The 16,439-nt window shown below is 49.6% G+C and overlaps 1 protein-coding gene across 4 annotated transcripts in view; it reads left to right on the top strand.

Annotated features, from left to right (window-relative positions):
- Positions 1-16,439, top strand: part of FSTL4 (follistatin like 4) — a 734,451-nt gene that overhangs the window by 195,142 nt on the left and 522,870 nt on the right. Inside the window, exon 1 of one of the 4 annotated variants that reach the window (XM_068535875.1) lies at positions 2,119-2,187. The exons of the other annotated variants lie outside the window; for them this stretch is intronic. The gene's annotated coding sequence lies outside the window, so the exon portion shown is untranslated. Of the gene's footprint in view, positions 1-2,118; positions 2,188-16,439 lie in introns of those variants that run through there. 4 annotated transcript variants of the gene reach the window in all.

The following is a 16,439-nucleotide window of genomic DNA, read 5'->3' as shown; positions in this document are numbered from 1 at the left end:
AGCTCAGGCACAGACTCTGCCAACAGATTGCAATGGAGATGGAGTTTCAGTTGAGGTGTGGCTTTCTTTCCGAGGAAAAGAGATGGGAGAGGGAGGTGGGTGTGGGCTTGATCATGCATGGAGCCATCCGAAACAAACACTGGGATCCGGGCTTTATTTTGTGGGCAGGAGAAGCCTGACCCAGGCTGCCCTCCGTGGAGGCTGCTCGCAGTCTTGACTCCCACCCTGTCCCTCCCCCGCTGCCCACATTCTCTGCTCCCTCCTGGTTTTGCAGGCAGGGGACACCTTTGGTCTCGGGCTCTTCTGTCTCTGGCTGGGGCCTCTGAGGTCAGCACCGGCTCTGAGCTGTGCCAGGCTCCTGCTGATGTCAGGTTTAGAGGGTGTGGCTGAGGCAGGCACTGGACTTGAGTTTGGTGGCCCCCCAGCACCCTCCCTACTGTGGCCACTGCCCTGTAAATCCTGGGTCATTGCCATGGGGCCTCTAAGCCTCTGGTCTCTTTGGTCTTAGGGGTAAAGGACTGCTTGGGGGGAGCTATGTTTATGTACAAATCCCTCGAAAAAAGTGGTGATTTAAGGAAAATAAAAGCCTTGCCTGCTTTGACATTTGGGAAGCCTGCCTTTTCCTCTGCCACATGGCAGCAGGGCTGTGCCTCCCTGCCCTCTGACCTTGCTGTGCAGGGTTGGGGTGCTAGGGGTTGTGCTGGGCGCCAGGGTCACAGACCACCGCCGTGAACCAGAACCTGATATGCACTGTGGCGTAACAGTTTGGAAGCAGAGGGGAAGATGAGAATGTGCTAGCAAAGCGACTTTGCTAGTAGGTGCTCAGGAGCTGGTAGCCTCCAGGACGTTAGCGGTGATCCTCATGAAGAAGAAGAGGTAGACTAAAGAGGGCTACGGTCAAGTGCAACATCATGGCAGGCCTGGCAGGGCCGTTGTGTTCATCCCCATGGCTGATGGGATAAACCTGGCAGTCCTAGTTGTCATCTGGTGCCACAAGAAGGATGACTCAGAACAGGACAGATGGTAACAGATGTGGGAGAGAAGCTGGGCACGGAGCACTAGGACGGCCCTTTGTGGGGCCCGTGGCCGTGTATGTACTTGGGAGAATGCTGATCACTGCCTGTTGCCCCTGCTGGACTGAACTCCAAGAGGGCAAGAACCAGGTTAATTTTTCTCCCCATTGTGTCCCCTGCACCCCCAAAGTGCCTGCACACAGTACACTCTCAGTTAATATCTGGTGAATGAATGTTGTTGAGTGAGTGGATGTGACCAGGGAATTTCCATGGCGTACAGAGAAAATTGTGGATCATCGAGGCAAGGGCAGCCTTAGGCTCTAGGTGGACATGGGCCTTAGTAGCACTCACAGATGAGGCCCACCCTGGGCCCGGGGACAGAGTGACGCAGATGGGACACCTTTGGAGGGCAGGGCCTCCCTCTCCTCTCCCAGGTTCTCCCCCATCCCAGTCACACGATGCAACACTGGATGGTGTTTGTGGCTTTGCAGGGGACCGGAGGGGGCACTGGTCTGGGATTTGGAGTCTTTGGACCTCCACACGGAACTTGGGTAGGGCTCGTAATGCCTGGCACAGGAAGGGTTTGTCCGTAGTAAGGTGGCTGGCAGAGCCCTTGGGAGGACAGAGCCAGGGCAACCGAGTCAATCAATTTATCAGTAAAACATGGTTGCTGACATTAACCCATGCTGGTCCCCCTCAAATTCCAAATCAGAACCCCCCGCTTCCCTCTAGGTGGAAATAGAAATGCAATTTTCCTTGGGGGATACATACGTTGTTGTAATTTGGGAAGATGCAACTCATTTTTTATAATTGTATAATTTGTATATAATTTTTTTGTCATAGAGTGTGATGATGATAGTTCTGTTCTCGTAAAAGGCTCCCTAATCTTCTAATTATGAAAGGATGTTTCCTGGGCTCCAGAATGGTCCATCTTTAAAAGCTTTTTTTTTTTTAATTTTTTTTTTTTTTTTAAATGAGAGTCAGTATTGAGTTATTGAGTTTGGATTCTTCTGGCTATATGCTTTTCAGTGGGTCCACATCTTCTGAGCAGAGCAGAGGCAATGGTCCCGTCCAGTTCCTGGCCCCATCTCCCAGGAGGATGGCCGAGAGAGAGACCTTTCTCACAAATGGAAATCTTTCCATATCTGCCAGAAATGTTATCACCTGAGACAAAGTATGTGGCTGACTTTATTTCACATCCATTAAACAAACACTAACTAGCCGCAGCAGATGATGGTGGGCTTGACCTAATCAGGGAAGCCAGAGAGGGCCTCTGAGGAAGTGACCTTTGCGTTGGGCTTGAAGGATAAGTGAGAGTTAACTGGGTAAAGGGTGGGGAGAGCACTGTAAGCTAAGGGAGCAGCACGAGGTGGGAGAGAGTCTGACCTGTTTTCTTCTTACACTGGGGGAGACACCAGTTCTTCCCCCCTCCCTCCCGTGGCCTGAGCAGCAAAGATCTCATCCTGGACCACCTGGAGCTCGTGTCCCTGCTGGAGAGGTCAGAGCTCCCATCAGCCTCTTTCATCAACGTCCTCCAGAAGGGTTTCTTCTTGTTCAGCTTGTCTACTTTGCACACAGCCACAGCTCTGGAGACCGAATCCAGCTGTGCTACACAAGTCCAGGCCACGACCATCTCTTGCCATAGTCCACCTGGATTGACAACAGCCCTCCTCACCATCCCTCACAGCCAGAGGGGTCTTCATGTAGGACTGATCTGATCACATCACACCCTGCTCAAGCCCTTCAATAGTTTGAGGTCATCAATGTATGGAATCCACGCTCAGGCCCTGTTCTACACACTCCAGACGCCCGACTTGTCTAGGGCTGATAGATGTGCCCAGCTCTCCCTCTCCTCAGGGTCTTTGCACATGCCATTCACTCTCCTTGCCCCAACCCTTATCCACCTGGCAGATTTCTTCCCATCCTTCACTTCTGAGCTTAAAAGTCACCTCTTCTGGGGAGGCCTCCCGTGACTCCTGCTGCAACCCCTTTCCAGCTCCTGGATCTAGTCCTCCACTCCACTTTGCTCCAGATGCTTGTTTAGTATTGGCTTGCCCCTTCTGACACCAAGCACACGTCTGTCTTATTCACAACACAGTGTGTCTTCAGGGTCTCTAGAGTACTGGCACACAGTGTGTGCTCAGCAAATGAGTGAATGGTGAAGTTACAGCCCGCTGGCTGTGTCCTGCTTCTTCCCTCTCACTGGGATGTTCACCACAGCCCCTCATCCCTTCACGGGCTCTGGCTTCTTGTTGACGTCGATTGTGGAGCGTCCCTTGGGCACCATTTCTCTGCTTGTGGAGGAGTCGGTCTAGGGGACAGACAGCCCTCCCTGCATTTACCCCAGCCTCGAGGGTTCAGCTGCTCGGGGATGGGTGGGAGCAGGTTTCAGTGGGAGACTTGGACTTATGGGGAGTTCAACAGTAGCTCTGCCTCAAATCCTTTCTGGGACAGAAGGGAGGAATTCAGGAATGAGTAGGGAAATGATGTGAGGGGTCCATTCCCTCAAGTTCTCAGTTCTGGGCAGCTTAGTCGGATCACAGCCGACTCGATGGCAAGACAAGCCAGCTGGGCAGGCCATCCAGCTGGCAGGAGTCCGCCCTGAGTGTTGCTGGCCACGCAGGCCTCTGGGAGAAGACATCAGAGACACATTGTTTCTGGAGGCTGCAACCGAGTATATGGCTGGCAATTATCTATTTCTGATCCATTAAAGAATGCTTTGACATAGGATATACAGATTAGGAGTGCAACTGTAATATAATCAGATTGCCTTTTTATGGAAAGTACTACATTTTTCTCTAAATAAAATTCAGTAATGAAATTTTATTTGCTTTTCCCCAAAAATGCCTTTCCAAATGGATTTTTCAGAGAAACCGTGAAAACCAATGTGGTTAAGGGGAAGAAAGGTCTAAATCAGAGGCCTCTGATCCAAAGCACAGCATGGCTATTATTGGTGAGCTCCGGATACCCTGGGCTCAGAGCTTCTCTGAAACCCAGTGCACTCCTAGCTGGCTAGCTCATCTTTCACAGAGCTCTCTGGGAGATGGCATCAATCCTGAGATGCCCCTGCCGGAGTAGAGGAAATGTGACAGCAAAGGATGGCTTGTTCTTTCTGAGTCACCCCATGGTAATGGAGCAGCAGGCAGGTGTTCAGAGGAAAATTATTAGAAGAAGCAGATATGAGCTTTAGAGTTTGGAAATTGCTGGAGAAGAGGATGTGCAAATTACTTTCTCTATGGGCAAAGGTTTGCAAAAAGGATTTTAAGCTGTCCATGCATGGCCCCAGAACATTCATATGAAAAGTTAAAAATTCAGTTCATACAAAAAAATCAAAAATTCAGGGTCAGTGTTTGCCCTGCATCTTTATACTTGGAAACATCTGGATTATCATTAGAATTGATCATCCACCCAGATGCTTGATATTCCTTGTATGGGGACAGCTGTATGCACACAAGCAGGAATTGAAAGTGATTTATTCTTTTTGTAATAACTATAATCAGCCATCAGGTTTTCAATAACTGTGATCAAGCATCATATATTTATTAACCTCTAATGCTGGGCATATGCAGGATGTGAGAGATAAGTCATGTCCTTTATGTAAGGAAAGTGGCATCTTGTTTGAGAGATAGAATCAATAAGTATGGCACACTTCATCCTTGTTGCTCTCTTTTGTTCTGTCCATGAGGTCCTTCCTGGGTGTATGATAGGGACCAGAGAATGCTGGGCAGCCAGGAAGGCTTCTTGGAGAAAGAGAACTAGACCCACATCTGACCTTATGAATGGAATTTAAGACAGTGAGTGGGAGGAGGGGGTCCCCTTATGTTAGGGAAAGAAGATGGGCATGTTCACAGCAGGGCAGACAAATGAAGGGGAGGATGAGTTGATGGGGGAAAGGGAGTGTGGGTGGGGAAGTTAGAGCACTGAGACCACTAACTTGACTGTGACTGTGGGTTGAATTTTGGGGAACAAGCAACGTTAAGCAATTTGGGGGAACAAGCAACTATGTAGGGTGGGGCTGGATGGACAGGGACCTGAACCCTTAAAGAAAAGTCTTCCCTTTATTCAGGGGACTGAGGTTCCCAAGGAGGAGTCAGCGTTTGTGCAGGCGGTCCTTCTTCATGCCCAGCACAGCACCGTCTGTAGCTGGAAGAAATAATTATTCTTACATAGGTACCCACAACTGTACCTGCATACATTGAGGCTGGTGTGAAAAGAATGCAATTTTATTGAAAAGACTGGCCGAATTTCAAGCAGCTGTTCGGCACTGCGGATTGTCTCTGGAGCAATGTTTTCCAGACTTAGATAATTACTCTCAGGTTTAGGAGTTCATTTTGCTGTTAGGAGGAGAACCTCCTGCCTTAGAGGAAGGGCACCCCTGCCCCAGGTAGAGTCAGCGTGGGAGGGTGCTGGTCCAAGATGGGCTCTGAGGACGTGGTTGTGGAGCTGAGTCAAGGGCAGGTTGGAGAGGTGAGAGAGGGCACACTGGCTGGCCAGTAGGGGCACTAGGGAGAGAATGGGGTGCAAGGGGCTAGGAAGGTGGGGTGTAGAGCAGGGGAAAACCCAAAGGACCGTGGGGAGGGGCAGGTGGCCAGGGCACTGGCTGCAGGCCTCTGCTCAGGGAGACAAGCAAGGACACCGGTGCCGCTTCTCTTCCTGAACGGCATCGCTCCTATCACCCCGAGTGGGTGGCTGCCACCCACGCCCGGAGCTAAAGGACCAGCAGTATGAGAGGCCTGCAGGGCTTTGTTTTCTAGGCTATGAAATTCGATTTCCCCTCACCCACCTCAGCAGAGTACTGCGGGCCCGGCCTGGGGCTACAGCTGATGGCATGAGAGGCCTCGTGGGGGACAAAACAGAAAGTCAAGGGAAGTCAGCAGCTAAGCACCGGTTTCTACCCTGCAGACCATCAAAACCGTGGGCCCTTAATGTTTTCCATCAAAGTCACATGTTTACCAAGGAAGTCAGAGTAATTGAATTCAGAAAAAAATGAGTCCCAAGTCAGGCCTGTTTATTCCCCTTGAAGGTTAAATCCAGTTGTCTGGCTCTTGTGTGAGCTCTGTCTACAGAATCTTTGTTCTGTCCTCAGAATGACTAGGACGAGAGAAGTGGAGAGCAGCAGCTGTTTGGAGGCTAAGATGGAAAGCATTTTCAAGTCAATGGCAAAGCACAAAAGCCTTTTTTTTTTTTTTTTGCCAGAGAGATGAGTTGTCCCCCAACATCCATCCTCTCTTCTCCAGAACCATCACTTTTCAGCTGGCCCACGGCTGCACTTGCCAGCACTCCTGCCAGCTGGCTCTGGCCACATCCTAAGTGCTGGCCTGTGGGAGGTGAGCCCAGTGATGTGAGCCATTTCCCAGATGTGCCCTTAAACCATGTGCCTTGATTTCCCCCTGTTTTCCTTCCCATTTTGTCTGGATGCAGAAGTGGCGGGGTGAGCTGGCCAGAACCCTGAGGACAGGGCAGCCCCCTTGGGGTGGGTGGAATGATTAGACAGAAGGGGTCTGAGTCCCCGGCACCCTGCAGTCACCATGCCAGCCTGGACTGATTATGCCCAAATTGCCGTGCATGAGAGAAATAGATATCTCCCTTATTGAAGCTACTGTTATTTTGCATCTCTCTTCACAGCAGTTCCATCTAGATCCTCATTTATAATTCTTTCTTTCAAAAGTCGAATATGTATAGTTGGAGAATAAGGAAGGTGTATAAACAAACCACTTGAAGGTTTTGGCAACTCAAAAATGTTTGGGTTTGCTGCCTTGGGGCATTCCTAAAGACCTGCCAGTTGGCAATGAGTTTTGAAAACTCACCGTGATGGGAAGCCCCCTTGGTTATTCTCCAAATTCATTCCAATTATCACCTGGCTGAGAAGTTCATCATCTCTTACTGGGATGAAATGTAAACTCCAAGAGAATAGGGATTTTTGGTTTACTGCGTATCCCCACACTACAAAGTTTACCTTGCAGATAATAGGTGCTCCACCCATGCTGACTGGATTAGCATATGTAGAGCTCAAACTGTCTCCTGGCTTCTGGGCTCACTGCTCTCTTACCCTAGTCTAGCCTACACAGTCATTTTCTTCATCTTGCTACCATGCACATCTTACCACCCAGCCCACCCCTCGCCCCAGCCTGTCATAGCTCCCTGCAGGATAGCGTCTATATTCCTTGAGTTACCACACATGGGCTCCCAGTTTCTCCTGGGGCATGGGCTCAGTCCTTGGTACATCTTGCAGCTCCCAAGTCATGGTGCCATTGCCTACATCCATGCCATGCTGGGTTTGCTGCCTCTATTTGCAATGCCATTCCCAAACCCTTTACCTGATGAGCTTCTCATCCTCTAAGACTCGGCCCTTACTGGCTGACCTCTTCCTACCCACCACGTCCTACAGAGCTGGCCCTCCCTGCCCTGCTGCCCCAATCACCCTTCCATTGCAAAATTTCCTTCCACTGAAGTCAGTTCTCTGGAGTTTGCCCATCTGTCACCATGGCTGCACGAAGGCAGAGCCCAGGTTACGTACGTCTTAATTCCTGGCCCCCAGATCAGAGAAGACATCAATGAAAGTAACAAATGAGTCAAGCAACTTGGGTTTTGTCCTGTCCTTGTAACCCTGCATAAGTCGTTTCTCTTATCCTTCTGGCCTCAGTCCCTTTGTGTATGAAATGGGGGTAATATTAGTCCTCTGCCTATCTCATCTGGACTTCACAGGTATGGTGGGAACGTACATGGATAAATGTCCCCTGCTGCCTGGTATGGATATACACATCTCTTCTCCAAGGCGTGGTACTGGGGTGGCTTCTGAGGCACATCCAACAAATATGGTTAACTCTGACACTGAACCAACTGAACTGCCCAGAGGATGGGGCTCATTTATTTGTACAAACACTTATAAAGCACTTACTGTGTGCCAGACACTGGTTAAACATTATACAGCATTATCACATTTAATCCTATCTGCCACTCTCTGAAACGGGTACCTCTCTTATCCCCATTTTACAGATGGGGGAACCCCAACAGAGAGGTTGAAAACACTGCTTGAGGGCAGAGTTAGTGAGTAGAGGAACTGAGGTCTGAAGGCAGGCAGTCGGGCTCTGCAATCCGGGCTGTCCACCTTTGCACTGACTATCTTTCCAAAGCTAGCAAGGGCCAGAGGGCTGGTGACTCTGTCATGGCAAATGTGTGGGATGGTCATAATTGTGGTTTTTATTTGGCATCAGAGGAGAAAATAGAAACCCCCAAACAGAGTCTGTCTGGTGGGCTCCCTTCAGACACAGAGCTGGTAATTTCACAGTAATAAATGCAGACCTCTTAATCAGGTGATCTGACAACTGCCCCATTTGCCAGGGAAATTATGCCCCTCTAGAAGTGATGGTGGGGAGAATAAGAAAAACAAATGAGTTGGGAGTATGTCAGAGCTGATAAGCCTCGGGGACATGGCTGGAACACAGTGAGGATGGGCTTTTTAAAAGCAGTTGCTGGCAGAGCGATTGGGGTGGGTTTCACATATATCCATCACCAGGAATTGTGGCCAGCCTGCCTCTTGCCAGTGCTGGTCGTGAGCCCACATCCTCTGGCTCATATCTGGCTAGTTATGCCAGACTTCCATTACTATTATGACTGGCACAGGCTGGATGCCTTATAGGGCCTGGATAATTCCACTGAATTATATCTGTGGGTGAAAGAAGAAGAGGGCTGAGGTAGCTCTATCTTAGACAAGGCTTGTGGAAGAACCAGAAAACAGCAGGAGTGTTACAACTTTGTCATATTGTCACAGCAACAAGGAGTAACTGCCCCTTATATTAACACAGCATTTCACTATTTCTGAGTACATGCACATCTCTTGTTTAATCTGCCACATTCTGTACTTCTGTTTTGTTTTGTTTTTTTTTCTTTGTGTAAACACAGCATATACTGGGCCCTTGGTGACCACTGCCATTAGTCAGAAATTTTATTCTTTGGGCCATTTCAGCTTCCCCTTCCCAACTCAGCCAACCAAGGACCTTGCCCCAGTGTAAGCTTCTGTGTTCTTTCTGAGGTGCCATATTGAAAGCCCGCAAACTTTGAATTGAATGGGAAGGGGGTAGGGTTTGTCACCTCCAAGCTGGATTTCTAGCAGAGGAAACAACGTACTATCTGGGAGAGTGATGGCCTAATCTCAGGAGAGTTGCTGAGTCCTGGGGGCGAGTTGCTGACACCAGAGGAGCTGTGGCCATTGCCCTTTGAAAATTGGGACTGTGTGTTTCTGTTGCCACTGGTTGGTTGACCTTGCTAGGGCTGGACAGACCCTGTGCACTTGGTCAAGAGTTCAATGCTGGCATTTAACTCTTTGTTAGAGAAGAATTTATAGGCTCTTTGGAATAGGTCCTCTGGGTATAGACTAAAGCAACGTGGTTGCCATTTAAATGTTGTCACAAATATATCTCAATCCCTGGAGCTTCTTTTTGGGAAGAAGCAGGATGCCTTATAAAACGATGAATAATAATTTGGGGATGTTCATTATTTATAGCTGCCCCAGGTCATCCATAAATTATGCAGCCCTCAATTACACTTGATTTCTTCTTTCCATGGAGCCACCTCTCCAGACTGCCATCACTGTGGGTGATATCTATGCACCAGCTAATTGCACCATGAGGGCAGTTTCCCATTTCTTGAAATGCTTCGAGTTCCCTGGTTGAATGATTTTGTTCCACAAACTCTGTGTCTCAATCATGAGTCCCCGGATACTTGGAGGCAGAGAGTAAGACCAGGGATTAGGCTTGACAGAGAAGAGTGCGTGCCTCTCTCGGCCGGGCGTCAAAGAAAGCCTTTAGTGGGTACTTGGGGAGCAGCAGTTGCCTGGGGTGAAGGAGGGGGTCAGTGCCAGCGGTTGCCTCTCTGACCTGGGGAAGCTCAGGGTGGCTGAGAAGCAACAAGTGAGGGAAGGGCAGTGGGGTTGCATCACCTCCCAGAGGTGTGCAACCAATTAGTAGAGTTGGGGTGCAAGCCCCTGCTCCTGGTGGATGCTCTCCCTCTATAACCACCCCAAGCTGACCGGGATGGTCGGTGGGGAGGACAGAGGAGGTGGAGGTGCACAGCAGCGTCTGGCCAGGCAAGGTGAGCATCTCCTCCTGCCTTTTGCTTACCCATCACTTTCAGCTCTGTGCTCGGCATGTAACTGAAAACAAGACCTTTCCTTAACGCAGAGCTTAATGATCCCTTTAATGCCCTAGCTGTAGCATCGCTTTGCTCTCGGGCCTGTTCCCTGTCAGCCATGGGGCATTAAACCGGTGATAAAAATGCCTTTTTCGTATGGTCCACAAACTCACCAAGAGGCTCCTGGTAGCAGTATAGCCATCCAGCATGAAATCAAGAGGCAATCACCGCGGATGAGGCGAGATGAGCTATGAGTGGGAGCAATTAGCAGAGCCCGCATCCCGGGTCCCGTCCTTCACCATCTCCTTGCTCGTGTGCCCACCGCCTCGGCCCCAGCAGGGAGGGCTCCCACCCTGCAATCCCGAGGCCCAAGTCCAGTTCTGAAGTAGGTGCTTTTCCTTTCCTGTCTGCTTTTAGGGCAGTGAAAGATGCTTCATCAAGTCTTTAATCCAATTGAATGCAGCATTCCTGACCCAGGTGGCCCCTTGGTTATGTTTTCAATCCAGAAAATATAAAACACAAAAGAGAAAAAAAGGAAAGAAATGGCCAGTTATGAATATGCATTAACATGATGCCACGTTTGGAGCTGGAAGCAGGAATCATTTATTTTAAGCAAATAGGATCTTGATACATGGCCGTGAAGGTGCCGACTGCTCTATCACGCGAACACGCTGGGCAAGTTTGATTTATATGGTGTGGTTGGGAGGTTTTATCCCCCAATTAAAAACAAACTGAGAAAAATCATTAACTACTGTATATTAAATTTGCATTAAAACATCCGTTTGTCTGTATTTATATGTGAGTTATCGAAAATGTGAGCTCATGAATTCTAATTTCTAAGATCACATGCCAAATATTGAAGATTAATTTTATTTATTTCTGCAATTAATTCTGTGAGAACAAATAGCTCTAATTTAGGGGATGGCAGATGTAACTGTCCGCTGGTGCCCTCCTGCATAACAAACATAACATTCATCTTTTCTCATTAGGGTTTTCCTGTGCCTGCTCTCAAGATATGCAAACCTTGGCTATCTTTCTGTATCTTGTGCTTCCACCCTCAGCAGACATGCCTAGAAAATACTTGGGAAAATATGGACCGTGTCAAATCTCTTTTTTCTGCTTCTCTGTGATGTGCAAAGGCTTCAACTATATCCCAAAGGCTTAACAAACATTTCTTCAAAGGATATCTTGACATTAACCACTTGGGTGGAGGAGTTGGTGCCTTCAATATCAATACCTGGATCATAAGGAAGGGGGGCTATCACCCAGTCTCTTCATCTGAGCACCAGGACCTCTGGTTAAACTTAGGATTTTGCATCCCCTGTTCTCTCTCTGCAGGAGGCCACCCCAGAAGCCCACCTTTCCTGGGTTGGACTGTATGTGTTGAGGATTGCAGGCTGAAGGGTGGTCATAGCCTGTCAGGACACAGTGCTTCTCAGGACATACACAACTCAGGGCTCCAGTCACATGGCTGCAGTGACAAAAACACTCCAGGTGTGTTGTTCTCAGAAGCTCTACCCCAGGGCAGCCAGATGCTGTTTGTCATCACCCAGGTGCCTAGAACAGGCAGCCTATTTACTATAAAGGCTTTCTTCGGGTAGACGTCTATACTTGTTGCCAGCACTGGTATTAACATGTAAATACTCTGCACCCACTGGGTTGTACATGAGGTTTATGCCATTTTTAGCCATTAGTTTGAGTCAGTCCCTACCCTCAAGGAGCAAAACAGGCAATGACAATGCAGTGTGATGGGCGCCGTGATCAGGGCCAGACCAAGGGAGTTGAGAGCAAGAACGGGGAGGACTCCTGCGTCTACTTGGGATGCTGTCAGCTGACTGGGTGGCTGAACTTACACTTTTGCCCCTGAAGAGTTTTCACTGCATCAAGAGTCCCTTTCACTGCATCAGAGTCCCAACTCTGATGGTTGTCAGGTCTCTATAGGGGTTGATGTGCCATATCCCAGTCAGTGTTCTGGGCGGGGCTCTCATGGTGTCAGGATGATGGTTGGGCCAGAAGGAACTATGCCACCTAGGGGTGAGGTCCGTTCACTGCACCATGAGATACAGAGTTTCACTTGCCCTGTATCCTCTCTGAAAGCAGAGCTGAAGCCTTTCTTCCACGGGCTCATCCACCATGAATGCATTAGCAAGAGGCCACGTTCTCCATGCCAGAAGTTCATTTCCTGAGTGTGGCTTGCTGGTCTCACCTTCTGGGTGTGATTACAAGGCAATTCCAAGGGCAGTCTTGGCCGTGGCCTCTGTTGGGGCCAAGGGGCTGCTCCCAGCAGTCACTTCTATACAGGAGGGACCCAAGTCTGAGTTGGGAATGCTGCATCCTTCAGAGACTAGGTCCATCCTGCCGGAGGCAAAACAGCAGCTGGAATTTCCTCTGTCCTTGCTCCTCTCCCAAGGAGACTCCCGATTCCTCCATCTGATTAGCAGCCTTTCTAAAATCTCAATTTTTAATAATCAGCCCCAAGCACACGCAGGTCAAGTACATCACATTACCAATGACAATTGTCATGTCAAGGTTTTTTTTCTTTTCTCTCAGTAACAGGATGATCAGACAGTCTCCCCTTTGATTTTCAAAGAGTATGTCACTCTTACATTTGGCTTTAGAATATCTTAACATATCCAGGAATGGATCACAGACTCAATGGGGCTGCAGCTGAGTCCTTCTGGCGGCTCCAGATGGGAAGCCTCTGACTCAGGGCTGTTGGAGTCAGGAAGGGCTGTAATAATCACCTTTTATTTCCCTGAGGTTGGAGAACATATGCCTGTGGGGTGGAGGTTTGCGCTGCTTTACTCACTACTCCTGGCCTGAACCTCACATCATTTGGGGGCAGCTCAGGAAAGCAGAGGGTGGGACGACCCCTTGCCATGGTCTACCGGGGGTCTGCCTTCCCTGGACAACTGGACAGCTGGAAACAAAGCCAGAAAGAGGATGAGGTTAGGGTGGTGCCACCCCACCCGCCTGCCATCTCTCCTCCCACATTTGCCCTGCTCCGGTGGCTCGTGCTGTACCATGAAGTGCAAATCATCAGAACACAGGAATCATCGTAGGGAGAGAGCCCATCACACCCATTCGGCCCCGCCTGCACCACGCTCCCCTCTGCCTGCCCTGGCTGCTCCTGCTTCGTGCAGACATCTGGCCTCAGCAGAGAGGCCACAGCACCCAACGGGAAGGACTCTGGCTCTAGACTCCCGAAGATCTAGGTTCAGTTCTTTTCTTTTTTTTTATAAATTTATTTATTTTATTTTATCTTCTTCTTGGCTGCGTTGGGTCTTTGTTGCTGCGCACAGGCCTTCTCTAATTGTGGCGAGCGGGGGCTACTCTTCGTTGTGGTGCTCAGGCTTCTCACTGCAGTGGCTTCTCTTGTTGGGAGCACGGGCTCCAGGTGCACAGGCTCAGTAGTTGTGGCACACGGGCTCAGTAGTTGTGGCTCACGGGCTCTAGAGCGCAGGCTCAGTAGTTGTGGCGCACGGGCTTAGTTGCTCCGTGGCATATGGGATCTTCCCGGACCAGGGCTCGAACCCGTGTCTCCTGCACTGGCAGGCGGATTCTTAACCACTGAACCACCAGGGAAGCCCTAGGTTCAGTTCTGACTCTGCCCGTGATCAGCTGCATCACCTTGAGCAAGTCACTGCCCTCATTGAGCCTTAGTTTCCTCACCTGTAAAAGAAGGGTGATGAACAGTGTCTATTTGAGGGTAACAGGAAGTCACACATGTGATTTTATCAGCACAGGACCTGGAAAGCTGTAAATCTTTGCAAATGGTGGCTGTTGTGATGTCAGTATTTATTCTGCTATAACCAGATTACCGCATTACTTTGTGTCCACTTTTTCTCTCTGCCAGAGGTGGGGTGGGGTGCCTGTAAGGAGGGGCTTTGTCCTGTGGGCTGATAAGAGGTTTTCATTGACGGTTGTGCACTGAGGACTCACTGGGAATCAAGCTTGCCTGTAATCATGGGTTGTTTCTTGTCCTTAGTGACATCCTGGTGGAGAAGGGGCGACCAGGGAGTGAGATGGTAATCCTCTAAGAAGTGGGCCCCGTGCTATGGGAACCCTGGACAGGGAGTGCTTGCTTTAGGTTGATTGGAGCCCACAGAAGTCTGCCTGGAGGAGGTGGCATGAGGCATGGCTGGAAGGAAGAGAGCCATCTCTTTAGGGAGGATCCTGTGTTTGGAGATGTGTTTACGGCCCCCAAGGCCAGGCATTGCACATCTGGTGGAAAGCCTCAGTTCACAGGTGTGCCTTCTCCCTCAGCCACGTGCTTCTCGGGGTGGGGCTGGGGTGAGGAGAGGATGGTGTGCTGTTTGTGTATCTCTAGAATCCAGCACAAGGCCTCATAGTAGGTCTCAGTAATGTTGAAGGAATGAATGAAGATGTGAGTGAATGAGAAGGCATGAAAAATTGTGCCATTTTGTGGAACACAATCTGGGATTTATTATGTAGACTTTGGGGTACCAGCAAAGGTTTTGGGAAATTATCAGACTTATGATTTATGGAATCAAAACCAAAGAAGACAGCTACCTGCCACTCCGACATCCCAGCTCATCTCATCATCTTGACTTTGCTGAGTTCTGTTAGAGTCTTATACCTGACTGTACAGGTATCTTACCTACTGGGGTCACCCTGGGGCAGACTGCCTGGGAATGTGGAGACAGGAAACTACCCGGCTGGAGGGAGAGGAAGGCTAGTACCCAGGCTGTCTCCATAGTCCAGGGAAGTGGGAGCTAAGAGCTAGTGGGCCTGGGGCCAGAGGGGGTTAGTGAAGTGAAGGGGCAGGTGGGGGGCTACAAGCCAAGAGCTTTTGCAGAGAAGGGCATCTCCCATCCACGCAGGACCTGAGCAGATGCCCGCTCTGCTAATAGGTGACCAATGTGGCCTTTTTGCAGACACTCCCAGGGTGTTTACTTTCAGGAAGTTGCACCTGAGTCCTGGAATTAATCCAACCAACTTTCCAGCTCTCTGAGCCTTTGTCTAGGAGGTCACCTCTCGGCTGCCCAAGTGATGGGCTCATCTTCTGGGGCTTTTCAAGAGTTTGGGTACCCAGGTTGCCGAGAAACACCTCAAGACCAGCATTTAGTCCTCAGATGCTTGAGGGAGCACAGTTCCCATGACTCAGGAAGGAGTTAACATTCTTCCTAGACTGCTGGCCTTAGAAAGCTCCACCTGCACGATTGCACTTGGCTGGCATCTGGGAACCTGGCTGGTCAATAGTTCCCTACACTGATCTGAAACTTTCCCTGAATGATAAAGGTGGCTCACTGTGCCCAGACTGTTTGTACAGTATGGTTTATGCTGAACACCTGCTTTCCTCCTGGGAGTCAGGAATTTTGGTACATGCTAGGCAGAGGGTGTCTGTGTGACCAGCCCAGATAAAAACCTTGGCTTTAATGAGACTGCCTGGGAGAAACATTGCCCACATGATTCTGTGTTTTCCTTACTGAGGGAAGAGTGAGCTCTGTGTGATCCCTCATGGGAGGGAAAGAGCATAAGGGCTCCTGTACACGGGTTCCTCCAGACCCTGCCTGTGTCTTTTCCCCTTATGACCCAGCAGTATATCCTTATATGCCATTTTATATCCCTATATACCATCTAAATGTAATGACCCTTAGCTCCGAGCACAGCTCTATGCTATTTGTTCTAGTGACTCTGAACGGAGAGGACTCTTGAGGACCTCCGCCAGACCCCCCATCACCAGCTTCTCCTTCTCCCAGGCTGTGAGCACCTAAGGACAAGGAGCCTGCCCCACACCTCTCTCGGTACCCTCGTTCCTTCACCTGGCCACACACGTCATCACTGCCCATGTGCTTGACTGGGTCTGATTGCCGAAGGCCAGTTAGATGGTGGCAGGAGGTGAGGCCAGACAAAATTTCTCTCATGAAGAAAGTCATAATAATAATGACAGCAATAGTAGCTGCTCCCATTTATTGAGCACTTCTCTGTGGACAGCCCTGAGCCAAGCTCTTTTCCTCCAAACTGCAAAAGCTAAGAGTCAATTCTCTGGTCTCATCTTCTGCAACCTGAGTGGCATTTGATAAAGTGAATCACCGCTTCCTTCCATCAGAGTCCAGTCAGGATCCGGTCGGGAAAACAGAAAGCACACCAGGTATTGTGCTTCTCTGGCTTTTATTGATCGTCACTGCAATACTACCCCATGGCTGGGGAACAGAAGGAAGAGGTTTAGAGTGTCAGAAGCTAGAAGCTCAGAGGAGGGGCCCATGGAGTTAAGACTCAGACATCTGAGCAGGGGCACTGCTCAAGGGGAGCTGGAATCTACTGTCACTGCCA

Source organism: Eschrichtius robustus, chromosome 2, assembly GCF_028021215.1.
Source record: "Eschrichtius robustus isolate mEscRob2 chromosome 2, mEscRob2.pri, whole genome shotgun sequence".
Taxonomy (NCBI): Eukaryota; Metazoa; Chordata; class Mammalia; order Artiodactyla; family Eschrichtiidae; genus Eschrichtius; species Eschrichtius robustus.
Note: the sequence above shows the minus strand (reverse complement) of the source record. Positions and strands in the feature narration are given on the sequence as shown.